At 39.2% G+C, this 5,920-nt stretch overlaps 1 pseudogene; it reads left to right on the top strand.

Annotated features, from left to right (window-relative positions):
• The first annotated feature begins 1,105 nt into the window (after window positions 1-1,105).
• LOC149404391 (uncharacterized) lies at window positions 1,106-5,049 on the top strand (annotated as a pseudogene).
• Window positions 5,050-5,920: the final 871 nt, after the last annotated feature.

The following is a 5,920-nucleotide window of genomic DNA, read 5'->3' as shown; positions in this document are numbered from 1 at the left end:
TAATTTACTACACCTAGCTTAAAAATCAAAATAAAGATAAAAGTGAGAATTTGGACCCGGCAAAATTTTCACAAATATCAGATGCGACAACGTTGCATCCAATACTCGTATAGACCTTTGTATGCGATACATCGCATCTAAAAGTTGAAAATCAAAATTAAAATCGCCACTTTTTGATAAATTTCTATGATTTTTTTGGATGATCCAAAGTCTTTTAGATGCAAGTTTTGGATGGACCACCTCGAAACATTAGTCACATGGGCCTTGAGGAGTCGAGAGACATTGCTCGAACGACAATACTAAGAAGGACCACCTTTAAAATTCTACAAGGACCAATAACATACGATAAGGTGATGCTTATCTCACCCCAGGAGCACGATTCCCAAAAAATCAACGAGATGATCGTAGTAGACTTGACGAATTTAACGGTCAAGAACGTAGAACGAGCCGTATTCGCACGAAGTGGAACCACGTGAAAGATGTTACAAATTCAAAAGAGACGTTACCTTCATATCATGTGGGAGGATCAGTTCAGGATCTCGTGTAACATGATGCAGCGACGAAGAGAGATCATGGCAACATTGCACCAAAGACAACGGAGGACGTGGGACGTGAGAACAGTTATAAATAGAGTCTCAACCTCCAGAAATCACACGCACAATCCACCACTCTCGAGCACAATTACATTTTTCTTTTGTTATCAAGCAGTTGTTTCGATTCTTTTCATGTCTCCATTGTCGTGATCATCCCACGTATATTTATTGTAGTATCTTCATATTAACAACAAAGCTTTCTGCATTATTTTTTTGTACTTGTTTTTCTCTTGATTTTGTTGAGTCAAATCTATTGACGAGATTCGAGACTTTTTTTATTTCTCTACTAACAAATTTAAATAAACTAATAATTATATTTTTGACCACTTGACCGGTGAAACGAATCTCACTTCATCAAACATTATTAATTTAATTTCAAAATGCAATTTCTATCTTAAACGAACGCCAGAGCAGGCTTGTTTTGTAATCGGATTAGGCTTGATTGGAATGCTAAAGTAGCCTTAAAACGGTGCGTTTACGCTGTTCCGTGTCAAAAGTAAAGAGAAATTTCATTTTCTAGACCCAAAAACTATGAAAATATCACCATTAGACCCGTTACTTAAAAAATATCCAAAATTGGACTTTTGGACACATTTCGGACAAAAATACCCTTATTTCAAAATAAACCCTATCTTCTTCTCCAACCACACCATTCTCACTCTCTCACTCTCACTTTCTCTCCAACCACAACCACACCCATTCCGACGCCCATTCCGACGAAACCACACCCATTCCGACGCCAACCACACCCATTCCGACGAGTTCCGACACGCCTCCGACCGAAGCTCCGTCACGCCTCCGACCGAACCACCATAGCTCCAACCTTCACCAAATGACAAAAAAGGTTAGTTTTTTTTTATAGTTTTTTCATGGTTTGATTAGAGTAGGAATGATAGGATACAAGATTTGAGTGGTTGTTAGTTATTTTAGGTTGATTTGAATGAGATTTGGAGGTGAATTTTTTTTTTTTTTTTTAAATTTCTGGGAAATTTCCGATGAATCCCATCGGAATTCATCGGAAACTGTCGGATCCGACAGTTTCCGATGAATTCCGATGGAATTCATCGGAAATTTCCGACTAGTTCCGACGTTTTCCGACCCTTTCCGACCTCTTCCGATGTATCGGAAATTCCGACGTTTTTTTTTTTAAATGATTTAAGATAAATAAAGAGTTTTTTGTATTTTTTTTTAAATGATGAACAACATAATTAATCTAATTAGTTGTTTGTGTAATTAATGATTAGTTTTTTTTAATGATTAGTTTTTTTTAATTATGAACATCATAAATAGTTTTTTTTTTCTAATTAATGATTAATTATTTTTTTTATTATGAACAACAATTGTTTTTTGTAAGTATATTTTTTAAATGATGAACAACATACAAATTAGTTGTTTTATATAATTAGTTTTTTTTTATTATGAATTCTTGGAGTTATGAAGTTTGTTGTTTTTTTTTTTAATTATGAATTCATGGAGTTATGTTTAATTCTATTAATATTTTGTGATAATTAAATATGTAGGATAAATTGACGTATTTATGCGACCACGACTTTGCCGGTCGAATCACGTACGGTGGTTCGGGGCATATTAAGACGGTGAAAGAAAAATTCACCGATCTCGGTCTACTTCAAAGGGTCGCGGAGAGTCCCTTCGCTCAATTCTTCGAAGGGAGCACACTAAACTTTTCTACGGTACTTCTACACTCTCTTCTTCTACGTAAGATCCATCCAACAAAAAGGGGGGAGATTCATTTCGGAATAGGAAATAAACGCGTGAGATTCGGGAGACTCGAATACGCATTGATACCGGAATGAGCATGGAAGATGGTCCATCGAAGGAGGAGCAGAATGAGCGGAGGAGCGATAGGCTCATTAAAGATTACTTGAACGGCGTGTCAAACGCCAAGTTCGACGCCTTGATTAGCGCGTTCAAGACATGTCAAGATCCAAACGACGCGTACAAGCTTGGATTATGTGTGTTTGTCTTGGGATATCTCCTTGGACTAGAACACAACAAGGCAGTCAACGACAAGTACCTATACATGGTTGAGGATTTGCCGTTCTTCTATTCTCTGCCATGGGGGAACATCTCGTGGGCTGAGACGATGTCTTCCCTCTCAGTAAACTTGCTGCGGTACTACAAACGAGTAAAGGAGAAATCTCTCAAAGAGAATGTCCTACAGAAGGAGGCGAAGTATTCCCTATCAGGGAATTTGCACGCGGTGCAATATTGGGCGTTCGAGGCGATCCCGGAGATTGGTCAGCAGTTCGGGAATAACGCCGGTGTTCGAGTACCGAGGATGAATTCTTGGTCAAGCACTCGAGTGATCACGCGCAAGGACGTGGAGAAGGTTTTGCTCAAAAAAACGGTAATTTATAATTTTTAAAAATATTTTATAACTACAATTATCTAACTTATAAATTTTAATAAATTTTGTTGTCTTGTAGCTCGGTGTTTTTCAGATGTTGAGACCACGGACCGGAGAGCGCGAGTTCTTCGAGCTACTAGAGACGCAACTCAGTCAATCACTCTATCCGACTGAAGGCGAAGACGTGGTTGAGCCACGTAATATCGAGGAAGAGATTGACTTAGTAGAGTCAACAGCGAAAGAAGCCGGCGTGCTCAGACAAGACGAAGAGGAGAAGTTGTGGAGTGATGAAGACGATGACGAAGCCGACGTAAGTTCTAGTTTATAATTTATTAATTAGTTAGGCTAGATTATTTATTAATACGTGATTAGTTTATAATTTATTAAGTAGTTAGTAGTTTATTTATTAATTAGTGATTAGTTTATAATTTATTAAGTAGTTAGTAGATTATTTATTAATACGTGATTAGTTTATAATTTATTAAGTAGTTAGTAGTTTATTTATTAATTAGTGATTAGTTTATAATTTATTAAGTAGTTAGTAGATTATTTATTAATACGTGATTAGTTTATAATTTATTAAGTAGTTAGTAGTTTATTTATTAATTAGTGATTAGTTTATAATTTATTAAGTAGTGATTAGTTTATCATTTATTAAGGAGTAAGTAGTTTATTATTATTCATTTCAGTTCGAACTTCCCGATCATTCCGCACCTCCCGCTCGTCCCGATCATCCCGCTCCTCCCGCTCGTCACGATCATCCCGCACCTCCCGCTCGACCCGATCATCCTGCTCCGTGGGCTTTGACGGAGAATATGTGGAATCAAATGATACATTCTCAGGCAACCGTCCTGAGAGCACTGAGTACGAACGGTCGCAGGCTAGAAAGAATGAGGCAAACTCAGGTTAGTATTAATTTTCGTTTAATAAATAAGTTTCTAATCAGTCGTTTCTATAAATGTTTAGTTTCTTATTCAGTATTTTGTGTCACAATTTATAGCTTGACATGCTTGAGAAGATAAACATCATGTTCGAGGACGTGACAGGTTTACCTCCGGGGCCGTTACCAACTACGCAAGCTGGTTCACGCCGTCGACATCGATCGCGTAGTCCTCCTCCTCCTGGTCCTCCTGATCCCCCTAGTCCTCCTAGTCCTCCTAGTTCTCCTAGTCCTCCTCCACCACCTCCTCTTCCTCCTCCTCCTTCACAGCCGTCCTCTTCGACAATACCGCCTTCTTCGACTCCATCGTCGAAGAAGCCACCCTCTCCGAAAAGGAAACGTTCACGACGGGTCGATGTATCGGAAAAGACGCTACCACTGTCAACCCTAGCGCAGAAGAGGCTGAGGTCGGAAAGCGACTCGGTACGAACACCATCTCAGAAGCGTCACCGAAAAGATACTTTTCCCTCCGATTTCACAGACCCGACGCGGCCGAAATACTCCTCGGAGGTGCGGGTAACGCCGTTCAGACCATTGAAGGAAGCAAAAACTTCTGATTGGAATGACTGCGTGAAGTGGACCCGCACTTCTAAACTTGAGGGAAAGTTCTTGGGCCGAGTTTATGTGAAGGTCGCTGATGTGGAGACCGACTTCTTCAAGCTCCTTTTGGAAAATGGAAAATGGCTAACAGATACGGTAAGTTGAATTACATTGAGTACGTTTATAAAAAAAAAAGTTAATTAATATGTTTGTTGTTTCATACACGATTACAGCATATTGATGCTATTCTGGATATGCTTCGGAGACGTCAGCGACAGTATGCGGAGTATCGTCAAGACATATGTGTCATGGATAGCCGGTGGGTCCAAAACGTATACGGTCGTTATACGAAGCAAGAGGAGAACAAGAAGATAGCCGCAGAACAAGGCACAGAGGTGGAGCTCGTAGAATGGGATCGCAGGGTCGTGTTCGACCCGATGACTGGCTGCAGAGATTCCCAAGTCATTCCATGGACTAGAGCGCGAGAGATATTGTATGTCGTCAACTTCAAGAACATGCATTGGTTCACGTTCCGGGTCAATCTTCAAGAGTGGACCATAACCGTCTTGGATTGCCAGAGAGATCTTGTGAATATGCAACACAATTAAGTTGATTTTAACACGATGATGGCAATGTCGGGGATGTTCACCGAGCATCCAAATGCGGAGCGAGAACTAGATGGCGGCGAAATTCGACTTCCTGAATTTCGATGGCTAGTCGATCAAAAAGTGCCACAATGTGTGACAAGGTATGTAATTTGAATAAGAACAAGATTAAGAGTATTTTGTGTATAAATTTTGTGATTTTGTCTTTCAGTGGTGATTGCGGGATGTTCGCAATCAAGTATGTGGAGCACATCCTTGTTGGCGTGGGGTTCGATACACTTCGAAGCGAGAACATGAGGACGTTCAGGAAGAAATGGTCGACCGATTTATTTTTCCAATTAGAAGCGCGATGATATGTATTCATTAAATATTTGGATATTTTTGTGTCATTAAATATTTTAAAATGTTATGTTACTGTTCGCTATGAAAATATATGATAAATAGTAGATATAAATTATATGAAATTACATAAAGATGAAGTTCACCTTAAACTACAAATATTCAACAAAACACGTACAAAAGTTGTCAACATAGAAATGCGTCTTTAATTCAAAACAAACAAAATAAAAGATAAATGTTGTCACTCTCTCCAAGTGCACGTCTTCCTGTTATGGCCCATACCACCACATTTACCACATTTGCGGTGAATAACAACTTTTTCGCCTTGCGAAGGATAACGATTGACCCTGCGCCTTCCTTGTTTACTTTTCTTCGGTCGACCGGCTTGTTTCTTTTCAATTGGTTCTGACACCTTCATGTTCTTTATGTCATCCGGAACGTTCCATTGGTCTTCGTTCCCAACAGGATATATGGATTCCTTGTACATCTCAATCAATGTTTCCTTCGAATAGAAAGGACTGCATAAAGAATAGAT

The sequence above is a fragment of the Urtica dioica genome, chromosome 2, assembly GCF_054948205.1.
Source record: "Urtica dioica subsp. dioica isolate 48M chromosome 2, U.dioica_male_clone48M_v1_H2, whole genome shotgun sequence".
In the NCBI taxonomy this organism is placed as follows: Eukaryota; Viridiplantae; Streptophyta; class Magnoliopsida; order Rosales; family Urticaceae; genus Urtica; species Urtica dioica.
This window is presented reverse-complemented; position numbering and strand designations above follow the sequence as displayed.